Source organism: Rana temporaria, chromosome 4 (assembly GCF_905171775.1).
Source record: "Rana temporaria chromosome 4, aRanTem1.1, whole genome shotgun sequence".
NCBI classification, from domain to species: domain Eukaryota; kingdom Metazoa; phylum Chordata; class Amphibia; order Anura; family Ranidae; genus Rana; species Rana temporaria.
Window position 1 is genome coordinate 255,477,022 of NC_053492.1, and position 20,138 is coordinate 255,497,159.

The window sequence follows — 20,138 nt, forward strand, 5'->3', positions numbered from 1 at the left end:
TGTCATCCTGAAAGTAAAAAGGGGGATGGGGGGATGATCTGAGCTATTTTAGGATCTGCCTGAAGCAGGTGCCAGCACTTGGAAATTAGGTTATGTTATCTCAGTCTTTATTCTGTTTTTCTAAGTCTGTGTAAACATTTTACCAATGATTATTAGTACTGAGAAATTAGTCAGCACTTTTCATTCTCTCCAGACTTTGCCATTTGGATTGTATGTAGTTTTTGCAGATAGTAATAGCTGTTTTAGCTTGTGTCGTGGTTGGTGTATACCTTTTAAAACTTGTTTTAACCATTACAGTTTCCTTAGTATTGCTCTCTCTTCTATGGAAATCCTTTTGAAAATCTCACAAAGTATTGCCTTCATATTTATGTTTTTTTTTTTTAATCTTGTTGATGTCTTCACTTACTTGTTTATTGGAGAAGGGGGGGGGGGGGCTTTTTTTGTTTTATTTTTTCTGTGGACAGGCAGCTCCATTACTAGTGTTTGAAACAAGGAACCCAAAGCATAATTCTAAAAATAAACAACAACAAAAAAAAGATTTAAACAAGTGAGCTTCATAAAGTTATTTTGTTTGGGGGTCTATATTTATTTATTTTTTAGCATGATGTTCTCAGGAAATTGCATTTTCCCCAAAATGCACATCAAACCTCCATTGCTATATACAAGATAAGGCTCCATGCGATTAAACATTGTTTTCACTTGTAAGGAATCTGGTCCCAATGTTCCCTAAAGGCCTGTTGCACAAGTGCTTCATAGTTGCATAGAGTCTTTTCATAAAAATGTTTATTTAAAGAAAGGCAAGAATATATAAACACAGTCATGTACAAAGCTAAGTATTAGTGCAAGGGCATAGTATGATGCATTCATCTGACAAGTGGAATGTCAAAATCTTATTAAGTGGTTGTCATACTTACAGTATCTCACAAGATTGAGTGCACCCCTCACATTTTTGTAAATATTTTATTATATCTTTTCATATGACAACACTGAAGAAATTACACTTTGCTACAATGTAAAGTAGTGAGTGTACAGCTTATAGAACAGTGTAAATTTGCTGTTCACTCAAAATAACTCAACAAAAGTGAGTACACCCCAAAGTAAAAATGTCCAAATTGGGCCCAAAGTGTCAATATTTTTTGTGGCCACCATTATTTTCCAGCACTGCCTTAACCCTCTTGGGCATGGAGTTCAACAGAGCTTCACAGGTTGCCACTGGAGTCCTCTTCCACTCCTCCATTAAGACATCACAGAGCTGGTGGATGTTAGACACCTTGCGCTCTTCCACCTTCCATTTGTGGATGCCCCACAGATGCTCAATAGGGTTTAGGTCTGGAGACATGCTTGGCCAGTCTATCACCGTTACCCGCAGCTTCTTTAAAAAAAGGCAATGGTCATCTTGGAGATATGTTTGGGGTCGTTATCATGTTGGATTACTGCCCTGTTGTGAAATTTTGTACATATATGCGATGATTGTATACATTTGCATGATGATTGCATACATACTGTATTTGTGATTGCTCAAGGAAGAACAGGAAATATGTCTGAGCATGTGATCAGCAATAGCATTTCACCCATGGGAAATTCCAGGAAGTACATGGAGCAGTCTTACACTGCAATAGATCACAGACATAATAATCACGTTTAGGGTCAGTCACATGATCTATGCTAGTCATTTGATGAACTGTCACCCAATCTTGCAATTCATTCTGCAAATGAGCATCAAATAAGGCAGGAAAGGGAGCGACTATTTCACAGCAAACACAAGTGATTGATGCACGTATGTCATAGTAAGATATTTACTAAAGTATTTCAGGTGCTAGTTCAGAAGAGTTATACTTGCATCTTGTCATCAGTGGTGGTTGTGCATGCATATTGCAACTAGACATGTGCAATATGTTTCGTTCCGAATTATTTTTTTAACAAATTTTGCCAAATTTGTTAATTCAGGAATATACGAATTAACTAAAACCCATTTAACATTTTTTTTTGAATATTCGTAAATTTGAGTATTCGGAAATTAGTGATTTGAAAAATCGTAAATTCAAAAATTCATAAATATGGAAATTAGAAAATCGAAAATCCGAAAACGCACAAATTAGAAAATCTGAAACAATAACTAAATAATAATAACTTTTTACTAATTATTGAATTATAGATATTGGAATTTCCTTTCAAATTTGGAAGTTAGTGAACGTAACAAATATTAATTATCCAAAATAATGAATTCCGTATCTTAACGAATTGAACGTAACTAGTTAAAAAGAATAAATAACAACAATAATAAAAAAACATTTTTTATTATTATTATTATTTATTATTAATTTTTTCCATTCCATTTGTTTAGATGCTGTATTCATTACTTTCCCTAATAATTCCAATACCTATAATTTGATAGTTAGTTATTAATAGTTAGTTAGTTATTCTTTAGAATTTTCAGCTTTTCTTTCTTATTTTGGATTTTCGAATTTACTATTTTCGATTTTATGAATTTACAAATTTACGAATTGCAATCGTGACCTGGAAAATGAAAAAAACAAAAAAAAACGAATGAAACAAAAACAATTACATTTTTTGGCAGTGCACATGTCTAATTGCAACTTGCACCACTAGCGAATAGATTTGCATATATGGTGCATGTAAGCCATTATGGTAGTGAAACAGCTGCAAAGCTGAATGATGCTGATTTTCATTGAAACAAAGCTGGGATGACATAAAATGGTAATGAATTACATTAACATTGAATGAAACTAAGGCAGGCCATACATTATGCAATTTTCATTCCTTCAACCACAGATTAAAGGAAAGAAAATGGCTCAATTCCCTCATCAACACAGCCAGTGTTGATGGGGGAATCCCTCCTACTGAACTATTGTATTTTGATAGAGGGGGGGGGGGGGGTTCAAGCAATCAGAATACAATGATCACTGCTGGCAGCTATAACCGACCGGAGCCGGTTATACTGAATTCAATGGATTGACTTCAGTACATCAAGCATGCCTATGAACACATTCTAATTTGTCCGCTTCCTGTTAAACTGTTCAAATTCCATTATTCTATGGCCGGCTTAAGCAAGTAAACATTTCTAGAGATATGAGTGAGAAGTGTAGGAGATTGGACAGTTTTATATGTTGAGTTAGATAAGTTTGAAATAATACAAATTTTACTGGGAACTGAGTCAGATTTGAAGGATGTAGGACAACATTTCGTAGGATGGTAGCCATGAACTTTGAATTATATAAATTAAATAGATTTGAAGAAATGTAAATACTCATTTGCAGTAGGTAGGGCATAGCTATGAATGTAGGATGATTTCGGTTTGAAGGAGCTGTATAGCTTATTTGTAGGAGGTGGAATGAAAGCTGTAATTTTTTTAATGTAAAATACATTTGCAAGTGTGGGTTGAGTTGTGTAGTGTGACAGGCATAAATTGTGGATGACTTAAACTTGAAATACATGTAACATACATGTGCAGGTGGGACAGAGTTGCAGAGGATGGCAGCCATAAATTTAGTATGACTAAAGCTGGTCCAGCAGGGACAGAAATCTAATTTAAAATAGGCCTTTGTAACGGTCACCACCGTTTACGACCTTCCATCAACTACGACAGCTCATCTGACACACAGACAAACCAGCAGGCCTCCCATTTCCCAAAATAACGAGACTTGCTCCATTACTGGTTTCAAAATGAAGACATCTTTAATGGTTTCTTCTCAGCTTATATACAGTACAGGGCATGAAAGGAACAATGAAATCCCCACCCACACATCACACCTTGGGGCTTCAATCACATTCTTTGAGCTAATTACTAAACATTCCTTCATTAACAGCATAACAAACAAAACACCATCACACAATGATCGCTTCAATCCACATGGTTAGACAGACGTTCTGTCTCCGACAAGTACATTCCACACATAAACAGTATTTAGCATACATAATTAGAGTTCTGGGAGCAGACCTGGATTAACACCTGTCCGTTACAACACCTTTACACAAGGACAATGAAATGTCTTCCAGGCCCTGACGCAATTAGCATGTCACTAGTCAGGGCTAATCATAGAATGAGTCACTATTGACTGGTTGGGCCAACATCTTGCAGTATCTCAAAATCCTGCAATACGAACTATCAGTGATGTCCCATCTCACGTAATACATGAATTATGATTCACTTGCCACCCCATACCCAAAGGGCACAGGGTAGACTCAGACCCAAGAGTTATCAGTGACGCTGACACAGGAGTATCCCCCATCCTCACAAAGTCTCTGGGTGTCCCGGGTCATTCCGTTACAGCCTTGTTCACACCATGTTGCAGAGACGTCAGTTTTTCTGCACGCGTTCTGCAAGGGCACAAAAAAAACAATTGTTCTCTATGTGCCCTGTTCACACCACAACTGTTAGGATTGAGTTCACTTGCTGATGGCACTGTGCTACTCTGGGCTGTTTGATGCAGTTCTTGTGTCCACCAGCAAGTGTCTCCCAGAAGCCAGGAAGTCCTGATCAACAACACATGTTTCCAGTGGGCAGGTGGTTATTTAAGGCGGCTTCTCCTTTTCCCAGGTGCGTCATGATTCTGATTGCCTCCTTGCTACCAGTTTGTTCCTGATTGCCTGATCCCTCCTGTACCCCTCTGCCTTGCACCTGCTCCCTGCCTTAGTACCCGGTGTTGTTTCTCCTATTCCTTGCACCCCTGTATTTCCTTGTCATTACATTGTATATGTTTGTATTTAGTCAGTAGTTTAGTTCTTTAGTTACCTTGTGAGTAGTTAGGTTTGTTAGTTGTTCTTGTGCATTGGGGGTTTTGTTGTTGTCTGTCTTTGGGGTTTGTTTTTGCTTACTGTTTGCTGTGTATGTTTTTTGGGGTGCGTTTCACTGTAAATAAATATCACCTTAACCCCTTAACGCCCGCCGCACGTCTATTTATGTCCACAGAATGGCACGTACAGGCAGAAGGACGTATATATACGTCCTTGCCTTCTAGCGGGTGGGGGGTCCGATCGGGACCCCCTCCGCTGCGTGCGGCGGGCGGATTCCCTCGGGGAGCGATCCGGGACGACGGCGCGGCTATTCGTTTATAGCCGCTTCGTCGTGATCACTCCCCGAAGCTGAAGAACGGGGAGAGCCGTATGTAAACACAGCTTCCCCGTGCTTCACTGTAGCGGCGTATCGATCGAGTGATCCTTTTTATAAGGGAGACTCGATCGATGTCAGTCCTACAGCCACACCCCCCTACAGTTGTAAACACACACTAGGTGAACCCTAACTCCTACAGCGCCCCCTGTGGTTAACTCCCAAACTGCAACTGTCATTTTCACAATAAACAATGCAATTTAAATGCATTTTTTGCTGTGAAAATGACAATGATCCCAAAAATGTGTCAAAATTGTTCGAAGTGTCCGCCATAATGTCGCAGTCACGAAAAAAATCGCTGATCGCCGCCATTAGTAGTAAAAAAAAAAAAATTATAAAAATGCAAAAAAACTATCCCCTATTTTGTAAACGCTATACATTTTGCGCAAACCAACCGATAAACGCTTATTGCGATTTTTTTTAACCAAAAATAGGTAGAAGAATACGTATCGGCCTAAACTGAGGAAAAAAAAAAAGTTTATATATGTTTTTGGGGGATATTTATTAAAGCAAAAAGTAAAAAATATTGATTTTTTTTCAAAATTGTCGCTCTATTTTTGTTTATAGCGCAAAAATTTAAAACCGCAGAGGTGAACAAATACCACCAAAATAAAGCTCTATTTGTGGGGAAAAAAAGGACACCAATTTTGTTTGGGAGCCACGTCGCACGACCGCGCAATTGTCTGTTAAAGCGACGCAGTGCCGAATCGCAAAACCTGGCCTGGGCATTTAGCTCTCAGTTTCCTTGTGTAGTTACATGTCTGGTCTCCCTAGCTGCTGATTCCTGACAACAACACCGGTATCACATGTGGATTTTTTCTGCACAGGAAAAAAACTGACATGACATTAACATTGGTGTGAATAGAGCACATAACTGACTCGCATTAAAAGTGATGGAAACTGAGGTTTGTTTTTTTCTGGCAGGTGCCATTTCTCCATCCACCTTGTTTGTGTGGATGGGGGAATCTTTTATTTAACAAATTAGGTATTGTAAAAAAAGATATGACTATATATTCAGCCTTGGGCAGTTGCATTCTTTTTTGTCTAGGGTGTAGGCTGATGCGTTTAGGTAATTTCTGGGTTTAGTTATGTGACACACTTTAGGAGTTTCAGGAGTCATTAGCTAAAGGATTTGGCCTTACTAGTAACTTGTGTTAATTTCAAACATAAAAACAAACAAGACAGGTAGTTATCTTTTTGCTGAAATGTCTGAGGTTAAAAAAATGTTAGCAGGCAAAAAAAAACCTTCCTTGCTACCTCTTCATGGATCGAAAAATAGTGTTTTCCTAATTGGCAATTACTTCCTCACAAAGTTTCAGCATCTACTAAAATATTAGTAAGAGCCCATTCACACGGGGCAACACGACTTCTAGCATGACTTTGGGAGGCAACTTGGACACGACTTGAGTATGAATCATCAGGCAACTTACAAGGCAACTTCAAGTTGCCTCCAGGACAGTACAAGGCAACTTTAAGTTGCCTCCAGGACAGGAGGCTTTCCAGTGGCCAATCAAACAACAATCAGCTCTGTGGGAGGGGGGAGGGAGGGGTTTGCCTGAGAAATGTATGTTATCTTCCTGTATTGTTGCTTCAGTTAAGACAGTGATCCGTCTTCTGAGGCAACTTCCATTGAAATCAATGGGTACAAGTTGCCTACAAGTCGCCTAGAAGTCGGATTGAAGTAGTACAGGAACCTTTTCTGAAGTCGGAGCGACTTCAGTAGTGTACATTAAGATGGCTCCCATTTACTTCCATTCATTTTATCGACCGTGCGACTTGGGGCAACTTGGAAAGAAAAGTAACTGCTCAGATGTAACCAAAGAGCCTCCTCACTGGATCCAAACCCTGGGTGCTGGCAATGCAATGATATTGCAAAATTATAGAGGAAAACTTGGACAGCCGCACTCCAAAAAACATTCCTTTTATTAAAACTGGTCACAAAAAATACATGCCACAGCAAAAATTAGAACAGAAGCTGACGCGTTTCACACTGTATCCCAGTGCTTAATCATAGCTTTTTTTTTGTGACCAGTTTTAATAAAAGGAACGTTTTTTGGAGTGCGGCTGTCCAAGTTTTCCTCTATAATTGGGGCAACTTGGGGCGACTTGAAGTCGGATCCCAGGTCGCCCCAGTGTGAACCGGCTCTAAAACGTAATTTGTTGTGCCTTCGCAAAGGAAATAATTTGCCCTGTGAAAAAATTGAATACACATATTCGCCAGTACACCAAAGATCACTAAGTAGGGTTGCTTGCCCCCACAACTATTATAATAAGCTGCATGTGAACACTGGGATATTTCTTTATTTATTTGATGGGATTTTGGGCGGGATTCCGATCATGTGAAGTCAGTGGAGGTGTGTGTGTGTTGCTTTTGTCTTAAATTCTGATTGATGTAGAACACTTTAAATATTGTTGCGCAATTGTTCACATTTATCACATGTCTAACGAAGGGGCCCTGCGTGGCTTTGAAACATTGCCAGCATGTCCTCTGTGATGTGATTGTTTGTCAATAAAGATTACGGACGTTATTTAATGATCTGTGATTCGCTAGCGAATATGTGCATTTGATCTGTGACATCTCCCATTCCAGTTGGTTGTTGCTTCAGCACCCATCACTCGCAAAGTGTGCAATGTAAATATAGACATTATCTTGTGCAACATATTAATGCCCACTATGTTCCCTTATAGCCATTGCCCTTAAAGTTGGCATCAAGTAAAGCACCCCTGTGAGCTCCCAGATCATATTCATCATATAGGTACATTTAAAGGGGATCATTGATTACTGGTCTATTATGAAAAAGAATAAACAAGCAACCTATATTTGTGGTGAACTTTTCTTGCGCTGAATATACTGTACAGGTGGTATTGCCTGTTTGTTACTAATAAAGTTTAAACTTACATCACACAATGACAGTCAGGGGAAATGAAAATATAAATGAAATTTGTTGCTGTGGAGTAGTACAGACTGTCTAAGATTATTCCTCTAACACCTTAATAAAAAGACGTGCTGGTATTGATAACGACTTGACAAAGAAGAGACACACTACAAATATGAAGACAAGGGGCCAGATTCACAAAGAGATACGACGGTGTATCTACAGATACACCATCGTATCTCTGATTTTTACTGGTCCTATCTATGCACCTTGATTAATAGAACCAGTTACGCATAGATAGGGCTGAGATCCGACAGTGTCACACTGTGTTACACTGTCGGATCTTTTTTTGGATTTAAAAATGGCGCCGGGGGCGTTCCCGCTGATTTACACTGAATAATATGTAAATCAGCGAGATACGCGAAATTCACGAACGTACGCGGACCCGACGCTGTGTTCTTACGTCGTTTCCGTAGCGCGGTACCCGTCGTATACTTACCCCTGCTAAAAGCAGGGGTAAGTATTGTTAAGTATGGCCGTCGTTCCCGCGTCGAATTTGAAATTTCCTACGTCGTTTACGTACGCCGATTCACGAACACGCGCGTCGCAAGTCCCGCTCACGTCGCAACCACTGACGTCCTATTGACGTCAGTGGGAGCAATGCACGCCGGGAAATTCCCCGGACGGCGCATGCGTATTTAAATCGGCGTATTTAAATAGTACACTCCCCCAGCCTATTAGAATTCCGCCGGGGGAGTTAGGATCCGCCGTCGCAAGTTTGGAGGTAAGTGTGTTGTGAATTTGACACTTTCCTCACAAACTTGCGAGGGCGGATCTTAAAACACATAGGTTACACGGATCTAAAGATCCGCTAACCTTTGTGAATCTGGCCCAAGCTATGCAGAAATATCAACAGTAAAAGTAAGAAAATAAAATATTTATTTGGTGGCTACTGTTATTAAGCCTCTGAAAATCATTTATATTTTAATTTTAACTTTAGTTGAAAAAAATCATTATTTATTCATTTTGAGGACAACAAGTATAATGATGTATTTTATGAAAAAGCTGTTGAGACACTTTAAATTGCATTTATGCTCTGCTGACTAGTCAACTGTAGAAAATGTACAAGTACATTTATGCATTATTTTGTAATGACTTGTTAATTGTACAAGATTTCACTCAAAATTGCTGCAGAGGTCAGCAGTATATATATCATCTTAAAGTGCATTTTCAATTTTCCTGCTGAATTAGGATAAAACTTACTTTATATGTGTTACATGTTTCCATTCACACAGCATAATAATGCTAATAATTAAACATTTCTGCTTACCTTTTTACTTGTTTTTAACTTGAAAAATCCTACTTGGCTTTCCCTTTCTAGGAAATGTTAGGGGGGAGGCATTTGCACCATGTTATATTTTGCACAGGTGTATCATATAACAGTGTTCAAAATGTTAACTTAGCCTTTAACATAGATGTGCATACTGTCTATTCTAACAAAGGATTAAAGTGGATGTAAACCCACTCTCATTCTTTCTAAACTACTGCCATAGTGGTTATCCATAAGGATATACATGCCTCCTGCATGTATCCTTACCTGTCAAATGTCTCCCCTCTGTCTGTTATGAGACCTAAAAAAATGCAGATTCTGTGGGTGGGTCTGCTGTCCGAAGCTTGGTGGGTGGAGTCGTGATGTCAGTAGACTTCCCGCTCACCTCTACACTCCCCTTGTCAATATGCATTTTCTCCTGTGTATTTCTTACACTGAACTTCTGCTATGATCACTAACATCCAGTCAAAATCCAGAAAAGTCATCACATGACTTCAGCATGCCCAATCATGCTGAGGTGTGGAGCAGCCAATCCTGGGAGAGCTGGAGAAGAAAGGAGGAGGGGACCTGAAGTACACAAAATGCCTCTCTCAGGCCCCGTACACACGTCCGAGAAACTAGACCGGCAAAACACATAGTTTTGCTCGTCGAGTTCCTTGTGAAGCCGCCGAGGATCTCGGCGAGCCAAGTTTCCCCATTCACCAGACCCCAGATAATATTAGGCCCCAAAGTGGTGTCTTTTCTTTGTCCGTCAGTGGGTGTTGCCTCCTTCTCCCTTTTACAAGATATCCTTAAATTCTCAAAAACAAGGGGCTCATCATGGTGTAGTATATTAAAACTTGTTTATTAAAAAAGATAAAAAGTTGCACTTACAATACGGAGTGCCTCAGACCACCCATGTCGGTTTTTCAGACCAGCAGGGGGGGGTGGAAACACAACCCCCAAGAAGGAGAGGGTGCAGAGGGGGAAGCAAAAAGAAAAAGGGTGGGCTAGGTGAAGGGATCTTCAACCTAACTAACATTGTATTCTCCCAGGAGGAACTATTGGTATTAGATAAGGGCATTAAGTTTGCACCAAGCAGGGCATTGAACAGTTTTGAAACCTTTATAGACTTGCAAAAATGTATAAGGAAACTAAATCTAAAAAAATTCTTTGAGGGTAAGGGGGAAAATACCCAAAAGGTAGGAACCCCTGAATATAAGCACAGCCAATTAAAAAACAAAATCTACTTTCAATCCCAAAATTAGTTCCAACCATCACATAGAAGTATTTAAAAAGATGGTGGAAAAGGAAATAAAAAACATCAAACCAAAGAAAAATATCAAACAAGATAGAATATGGCAAGGGATAAGAAAATTAGAAAAACACAAAGACATAGTGGTGAGGCCAGCAGATAAGGGGGGGGGGGGGGTTGGTCATCCAAACAAGATTATGCGAACAAACTAAACAGGTTAGTTGATGACATCACTACCTACCAACCACTAAAAAAGAACCCCAATAAAGAACTAAAAAATAAATTGAGAGATTTTCTAAACAAGGGGATTGCGGATCACATCTTGAATAAAAAAGAGGGGAGATATATACTACCAAAAGCCCCCAGAATACCAGTAATCTATCAGGTACCAAAGGTACACAAAAATAAATCGAAACCTCCCGGTCGCCCAATAATAAGCGGCATAAACTCCATCTATTCAAGACTGGGGGAGTACTTAGATGTATTCCTGCAGCCATTGGCAGCAAAAGGTGAATCATTTATTAAGGACAGTAAGGATGTCATAAACGTATTAAAGCAGGTTCCAATAGATGATTCCACACTATTAATAACTATAGATGTGGAATCTCTATATACTAACATAAAGCAATCAGATGCACTGGCAGCGGTGGCATGGGCTTTAAAAAAACACTCGGAACTCAAACTGAAACAAAGGAGGTTCATACTCGAAGGGCCAAGGATGGCCATGAAGAATAACTTCTTCTGGCACAACCACAAGTACTATAGCCAAGTGAAAGGGGTCGGCATGGGGAATAAGTATGCCCCAAGTGTCGCCAACATTTTCCTGAACAAATGGGAGAGTGAAGAGATATTCGGAAAATGCTGGCCACACATACAAGTATACAAATGGTTGATTGATGACATCCTAATTGTATGGAAGGGGACTCGTGAGCAATTAAATAATTTCATAGATCATATCAACACCAACCATTATGGAATTAAATTCACGGTAAATATACAACCTGATGTGACCCAGTTCCTAGATCTGGAAATATTCAAGGTCGGAGGTGAACTGCACACGAGAACACATTTTAAAGAAACTGACCGTAATGGTTATATACCATTTGGAAGTTGCCACCATCCGCAGTGGAAGCGAGCTATACCCAAAGGACAGGTTATTAGAATAAAACGTAATTGTAACTCTATGACCGATTATCAGACACAAACCAATACCTTGATCGATAGGTCTGCTGATAAATGTTACGATAGAGCCAGGTTGGAACAAACTAGATTGGAGGTAGGATCTCTGAACCGGGATGATATGTTAAAAGAGAGAGTAACTGAACCACCTAAAAAGAATGATGTCACCTTCATAACGGGTTTCAATGCAGACTACAGAGTGTTTGAGAACATTATTAGAAAGCATTGGCCCATTATTTTGGGAGACCCACAACTCAGCACAATTCTACCAGCCAGACCTAAATTTATATATAGGAGAGCAAAAAGAATACGAGATTCCTTAGTTAAAAATGTACCAGACCCACCCAAAAAGATGATATCCTTCCTTGACCAGAAGGGTTTCTACAGGTATGGAAGATGTAAACCATGCCGCACCACAAAAGGGCCAAGAAAGGTTGATCATTTCCAATCCCACACCAACAATGAACAATTTAAAGTAGATAAGCTGATCACGTGCAGCAGCACACACGTCACATACGTATTGGAGTGCGAATGTGGGCTGCAATACGTGGGCAGAACCACAAGAAAACTTTTGGTACGAATGGGAGAACATATCAGAAATATTAAAAAAGGGTTCATACACCACAGTGTGTCATTGCATTTTAAAAACAAACACAATAAAGACCCTAGCAAAATGGAATTTTATGCCATAGACAAAATCGAACAGAACTGGAGGAATTTAAACCTAAGAAGGGAAGTATCGAGGAACGAAACTGAATGGATTTTTAGATTGGACACACTCAAACCCAGGGGAATGAATGTGGAACTAGACATAAATTGTTTCTTGGAAGATTTTTAACGGTTTGTGCATTTCACGTTCTATTTTCCTGGGTATTTTGGGTTTAATTTGAAAATACAGGCATGAACACCATATGTGGGCATGTTGTCTGTGCAGTCCTCTTTAAGAATTAACATTAGTTCATACACCACCAAGTATTTAACATAACATTAATACTAGTGAGTGTACATATTAAGTTAACTAAAATAGCAGCATACGAACAAGATAGACACCAGCAATGGTTTACACTAAGGCCCCGTACACACGATAGAATCCATCCGCAGATAAATCCCAGCAAATGGGTTTCTGCGGATAGATCCTATGGTGTGTACACGCCAGCGGATCTGTTTCCGCGGAGAAATCTCCTCTGGGATGGATTCCAGCAGATCGGATATTTGCTGTGCTGCACAACAAATCCATCTGCTGGAATCCATTCCAACGGATGGATCCGCTCGTCTGTACAGACTTACCGGATCCATTCGTCCAAAGGGATTCCCCGCACGCGTCGTAATGAATTGACGCATGCGTGGAATTCCTTATATGACAGCGTCGCGCCCGTCGCCGCGTCATAATCGCGGCGACGGCGCGACACGTCATCGGCAGAGGATTTCCGCGCGGATTTCAATGCGATGGTGTGTACACATCGAAATCAGCGGAAATCTTTGAGAGGATTTATCCGTGGAAACGGTCCGCTGGACCGTATCTGTGGATAAATCCTCTCGTGTGTACGGGGCCTCAGAATTGTTCATGTACAGGAATGTTGCTGTATGAATAACTAAAACTGTATATCGTTTCCTGCTTTTATTCACAATATTGCTTTGGATCAAATTTTCATTAAGAGATTTTGTCCCCATGTAAAGTGTCCCTGGCAGCGTCAACCAGAAACGTTGACCGCTACTCAGGGAATAATGCCAGTAGTTGAAATGAAGAACGCTGCACTTCCGGCAGGGAAATGAACAGTAATAGAAAACACATACAGAGCAATGTAGAACGTCCCTATGCCAGGGACCAAGATGGCGGCACAGGCATATCCTGTGACGCGGGCAAGATGGCGCCATGCGAACTTCAGGTGGCGGCGGTGTATACCAGTGGATAGCACACAGGGCGATAAGCGCCCGTACAGACAGGGAGGGAAGTAGGCAGCAGCGCGCATAGCGCTAGATATGTAAAACCACACTGGTTACCGGGCATATAAGCAAACACTCGGCACAAATAGTCGTAATGGTATACGACTGTAATGGAACCAGGGATCCAGGAACCAAAATGGCGGGACTGGAACTTCCGGCGCCATTAGCCAAGATGGCGGCCGGGGGACTTCCTGCATTTAGTGACTACAGAGCTAATTTACAGGTGATGTGTAGGGGTATAAATACAGCTAAAGAATTAGTGTCCACAGCTTTCCTGATGACGCAATAGCGAAACGCGTAGAGGCTGTCTGGACGCATACAAGGAGGGGGAAGCATACTAGCACGCCAGGATCCCTTGTAGCGACACATGAGGAGAGAAGCGGGGCATGCACACCTTCTAGGACTATATTTAAAATGCTGGTCAGCAGCTTTTAACGGTTGACACTGCCAAAGACACTCAGTGCCAGTTGGAGGCACTCCGTATTGTAAGTGCAACTTTTTATCTTTTTTAATAAACAAGTTTTAATATACTACACCATGATGAGCCCCTTGTTTTTGAGGATTTAAGGATATCTTGTAAAAGGGAGAAGGAGGCAACACCCACTGACGGACAAAGAAAAGACACCACTTTGGGGCCTAATATTATCTGGGGTCTGGTGAGTGTTGAGTTTAACCATTGGTGATGGTGGCACATCTTTGTCGGGTGGAAGAGACAGTTGCACTTTTTTGTATACAGCATTACCAGCATTGAACTCTTTCTATACTGGAACCTATTGTATAAGAGCAAGATTGTCTGTCATTGGACTATTTTCAGTGCAGCTGGCACATTGCACATTTCATTGGCTTCTTGATTATTTTATTTTTATAATTTTATTCATATATATATATAAATTTTATTGCATTGTTTTTCATTGGACTATTCACAGTGCAGCGGGCAAATTGCACATAGTTTGTTTTCTTGAATAGCTCTCATCATTATATATTTTTTTGCATTGTTTGTCTTCACTATTTAGTTGGCTAGTAGTAGCAACAGTAGCCATTTTTCCTTCACAGGAGCACCATGGCATATTGATGTGTATGCCGATACACTAACCAAAAATCTTTTTGTTTACGTTTAAAGTATTGAGCCATATTTGTATATTTCTATATATTGTTTGTATTTAGTTTATCTACACTGAATATTGGGTACACTCTGTCCCTGATATATTTTTTGTCACATATGGTGGATAGTGCACTATATCAGTTCACATTTCCAGAGATTGAACCCTCTGGATAATTACATCAGCGCAGTAACATTTTTCTTTTATATGCACATTTAACCCCTTTTTAGGGTTTACACAGTACTGCAGCAGATCACGGTTTTAAATTTCTTTTGCGCCGGTGACACCTATAACAAAAGTTTCCCCATTGACTAACGAGGAAATAGAGAACATGTTATCTATTTGGCTCGACAAGTTCCTTGTCGGTTTCCTTGGCCAAAATTGTACACACGACCGGGTTTCTCGGCAGAATACGGCTCCGATCGAGCTTCTGGCTGAATTCTGCCGAGAAACTCGGTTGTGTGTACGGGGCCTCAGGCTCGTGCATGAGATATGTAAATCACCTGTTACTCACAGCAAAGGGGAAGAACTGACTCCTATTTGTCTGAGCTCGAATAACTTTTTGTGGCAAGACTGGGCAAAGATTACATGGAATCCTATAGTGTACAAGGTGCAAGACTTAATTTAAAAAAAAATTGGGGGGTTTACATGCACTTTAAAGATCTTTGTGCTTTGGTGGCCCATTTTTGTTAGAACCAATGTCTCTCCTAATTGCACATTGCATGTTAATGTACGTTAGAACCAATCTCCCCCCTATATGCACACTGCAAACTATTTAAAACAATACATGCTGCCTATAGAGTCCAATGCATAAACATGTTTAAAAGAAACAGCTAAAAAAGTGAAAAACATTTTTTGAAGATATTTTTAAGTATGCCATGAGAATGGAAGCACATAACAAATATATAGAAAGGATTTCTTAAATTTGAATGTAAAGGAGGAAATCTACTTTAAGCTGAATCTAAAGTTGGTAGCCATAGTGCAGCCTTGTGCACACTTGCTAAAGAATATGCATATATGTATTAGAATTGTGTTCGATAAGATAAGACAAGACAGCAAATCTGCAGTCAATATTTTCATAAAAAGGACAGCTCCAGGGCAGATGGCTTCTGAAAGTGTGAACCTAGATGTAACGCAATTGCTTTTTCGGTTTGTCTAGGGATATTATAAGGCAGTTTAAAATAATTATAGCCACATTTGCAAGAAAGCAGTGGCATTTTGAGATTATAAAATTGCTTTTTAAGTGGATAGAATATTTAGTTTCTTTGATGTTCTATGCTGCAGGCATTAGTGAACTAAAACTAATGACAATGCTCATTGCTTCACCTGACAACTGTGATTCATGGAGAGACTTAATTTTAATTAAAATAAAAGTTTTGCTACCTAGGATAACTGCATTTGAAAATTAAATATTTACAGTAATATAATACAGTAAAAAAAAATGCATTAACTTATATATATGTACACTTGAATTGAATCATTTGAATTGCATTAAAATCTTAAAAGCTTATATAATATATCAAATAGCAATTCTCAAACTCGGTGCTTGATAGCAACTAGATTCATTGTTCTGATTGTGATTGATCAAATTGAGATGACATCTTACCTTGTTGCTATATTTGCTATTTGGGTTATATATATATATATATATATATATATATATATACACTGTATACATATATATATTTATACAGTATCTCACAAAAGTGAGTATACTCTTCAAGTTTTTGTAAATATTTTATTATATCTTTCCTTTCATGTGACAACACGGAAGAAATTACACTTTGCTACAATGTAAAATAGTAGGTGTACAGCTTGTATAACAGTGTGAATTTGCTGTCCCTTCAAAATAACTCAACACACAGCCATTAATGTCTAAACCAGTGTTTCTCAACTCCAGTCCTCGGGGCGCACCAACAGGTCATGTTTTCAGGATTTCTCTCAGATCAAACTGCTGTGGTAATTACTAAGGCAGTGAAACTGATAAAATCACCTGTGCACAATAATGGAAAGCCTGAAAACAAGACCTGTTGGTGCGCCCCGAGGACTGGAGTTGAGAAACACTGGTCTAAACCACTGCAAACAAAAGTGAGAACACCCCAAGTGAAAATGTCCAAATTTGGCCCAATTAGCCATTTTCCCTCCCTGGTGTCATGTGACTTACCTTTACAACCCCTTTAAGGAGTCTTCTTTCCTGTCTTTGATTGCTCTTCATTGTCATCATCTTCTGGCCTTAGCATTCTACACCCTTGGACTTGTTCATGTGTTGTTTGTTTTAGCTTTATGTTTTTGGTGCTGCACTGCTTTTATTATTTAAATCCTCTTAAACACCTTTGGAGATGGCTTATGGTAGAGAAATCAACATTCAATTCAAGTGCAACAGCTGTGGTGGACATTCCTGCAGTCAGCACGCCAATTGCACGCCACTTCAAAACTTGCGCTTTTAAGGCTGACCTCTCTGTGTATGAAAGATTGTCCTCTGTGATTTGAGATTGAAACAATGTGTTTGTGGCTAAATTAGATAGATACCTCTCTATCAATTTCTGGAACCTATCCATATAAGGGCTGCGGGACTGTATGGGATAAAAATCACACGGAAAATAACTCTACGTGTGCCACCTCCATCAGTCTCACGTCCTGACAGGAAAGGTTGTTCAAATAACCAATTCTCCATATCAACAATAATGTCGATGAACAGTTAAGTTACGGACAAATTTGTTAATGTCCAGAATAGTATTATAGTATATGTAGACAAAAATTCAAGCCTTTAGACAAAAGTGAAAATTCTTCATCTGTTATGCTACATACACACGATCGGTTCATCCGATGAAAACGAACCGATGGATTTTTTCATCAAATATACGATGAAACTAACTTTCATCCGTCTTGCCTACACACCATCAGTTAAAAATCCCTTTGTGTCAGAATGCGGTGACGTAAAACACTACGACGTGCTGAGAAAAATGAAGTTCAATGCTTCCAAGCATGCGTCGACTTGATTCTAAGCATGCATGGATTTTTAACCGATGGACTTTATCATGGACCATCACCAGCAGGCGGGGACAGCAGGCACAGGAGCTCCACACAAGGTCATAAAAAAAAAGGAACTGCAATATAGTGTAATCCTGTTTATTAATCCAAAGTAGCCCATACACTGAAAAAAAGGGGTTCCCAGCGTGAGGTCATTGTAGCGGTAGTTGTCTGTGACTGGCCAGCCGGGAGAAAAGGGGGGCTGTTGTCCGTCTATTAGAGTTTGGCTTTGCCGGGGGATCCGGCTCCAGGTGGTGGCCTCTGGAAATAAAGACTAGCGAGAGATGAGTCTGATGTAGAAGACTGGTGAAATTGGAGAGAGAGTGACAGCATATCCCGGATCCCTTAAAGTGGCTTATGTGTTTATATGCCTGACTAATTTCTTGCTTTGGTAAGCAGTTAGAACATAAGTGGTGGAGGATTCTGTCATCTGCTATACAGATTCACAAAATCATCTGGATATCTAATTTCACCCATTCGGAGAACTTTCTGTCACGTTTGTGAATTTTCTGCGATACATCCTTCTTATGGACTTTTGCACATATTTTTTCACTTGCTTTTTTAGATTGCACTGGTGTTTTGTGTGCATCACTTACAGCATAATTGATATTTATGTTGATTCATTTTACAGCGCAGCTTTACCTTTTTTATTTATAATTTTATGTTTATCTGACATATGAGCTGCAGCAGTGTTTTTATTATTTTTATTTTTTCTTTATTCTTTATTTTTCATTTAACATTATTATAGTCTCATCACTATTCACGTTTCTTTGGACCTGCGCAGTATTTTCCTGTATACATACACTGAAAACCCCCTTAAATTAATTGCTGTTCTTTGTTTTTATGACCTTGTGTGGAGCTCCTGTGCCTGCTGTCCCCGCCTGCTGGTGATGGTCCGTGATAAAGTGGCGGTGAGTCTTCTGGTGAGTTTAACCCCCTTGGGGAGAGTGCATCACGTGGTGGATTGAGATCATTGTTTTCCCTGGTGGAAGGTGCACGCTAGGATTACCACTACGGAGACAGCATTCAGCACTTTGGATTGTTTACATCACCTTGACTACATCTAAGACTTTTTTTATTCAGTGGTTTTTACCACGAGTCTATCATTATTGATTTTTTAGTGCTGTTTTGTGTATTTTAACACTACAGAGACTGAACGGTTTTATTCTTATACCGTGTTTTTATTTTACTTTTACTTTAACGGCTGCTCAATGGTTGTATATTGAAAAATATTTTACTTATTATTGTCTCTGTTGGTGCTGCTTAGGGATCTGTGGGTTTGATTTGGTGCTGAGTGGGTGTTCTGCAGGCCTTTATTTACACCCCTCTATACATATATATATATATACACACTTGTTCACTTTTGGATTTAATTGTGTTGTGTTTTTCCTGTGATCTTTGTTTAGGGCAGAGCCAACTAAGCACATTCATGTCATTCATCTGTGTTAGTACTATTTAAAACATGAGACTGCTAGTGCTTCTGGGTTATGATTAAGCAAAGAAATTAGTGAAGCCCATCAACCATGCTCCCCTCTGTGCTGTCATGATGCTATAAACTCAATGGTTTTTCATGTTGCATGTTTTTATACCAATAAAGCAAATTTCCTTATCCTTGGAGTGTGGTCAATCATTTTGTCTCCTGTATCAGTTGCCCAGATCATGGACTGGACTTGCACCTGATCCTTAAGGAAGGTATTACCATCACCAGCAGTTAATAACATATTATTTAAATTGTATATTATACACAAAACATACCTTTCTCTTGTCGGAATGCACAAAATTGGGATGTATTGGCATCCTCAACTGTGTACAATGTAATGAACAGTAGATAGATTTCATACGCATTGTTTGGATATGTCAGACATTGTCTGATTTGTGGTGGCAAGTTATTACTGTGTTGACTAATTATTGCAACTCCCTCCTCCCTGTACACCTGATGTTTGTTTATTTGGTAAACTAGACACTGAATATTCGCCACATTATTCTAAATATTTTTGTGAAAAACTTTATTTAGGCTCACAAAGCCATAGCCAATACATGGATGAGTCTATTATCCTCTACTGTAGTCCAGTGGAAATGAGTGGTTAATTAAATTATCCCTTGTGGAAGACTTATATATGTGTGAGTGGTAACTGTCCCCTAAAATTTAATATCTGAGATTTATGATGAAATTATATTCTTCTACTCTACGTTAAATTCAGGGTGACCTCCTTAGCCTAATAATTAGAATTCAAAAGTTTGACACAAGTCGTGCAAAAGTGTCACCATACAAATAATTGTGTCACAATCTCAGGCCTCGTACACACGACAGAGATTC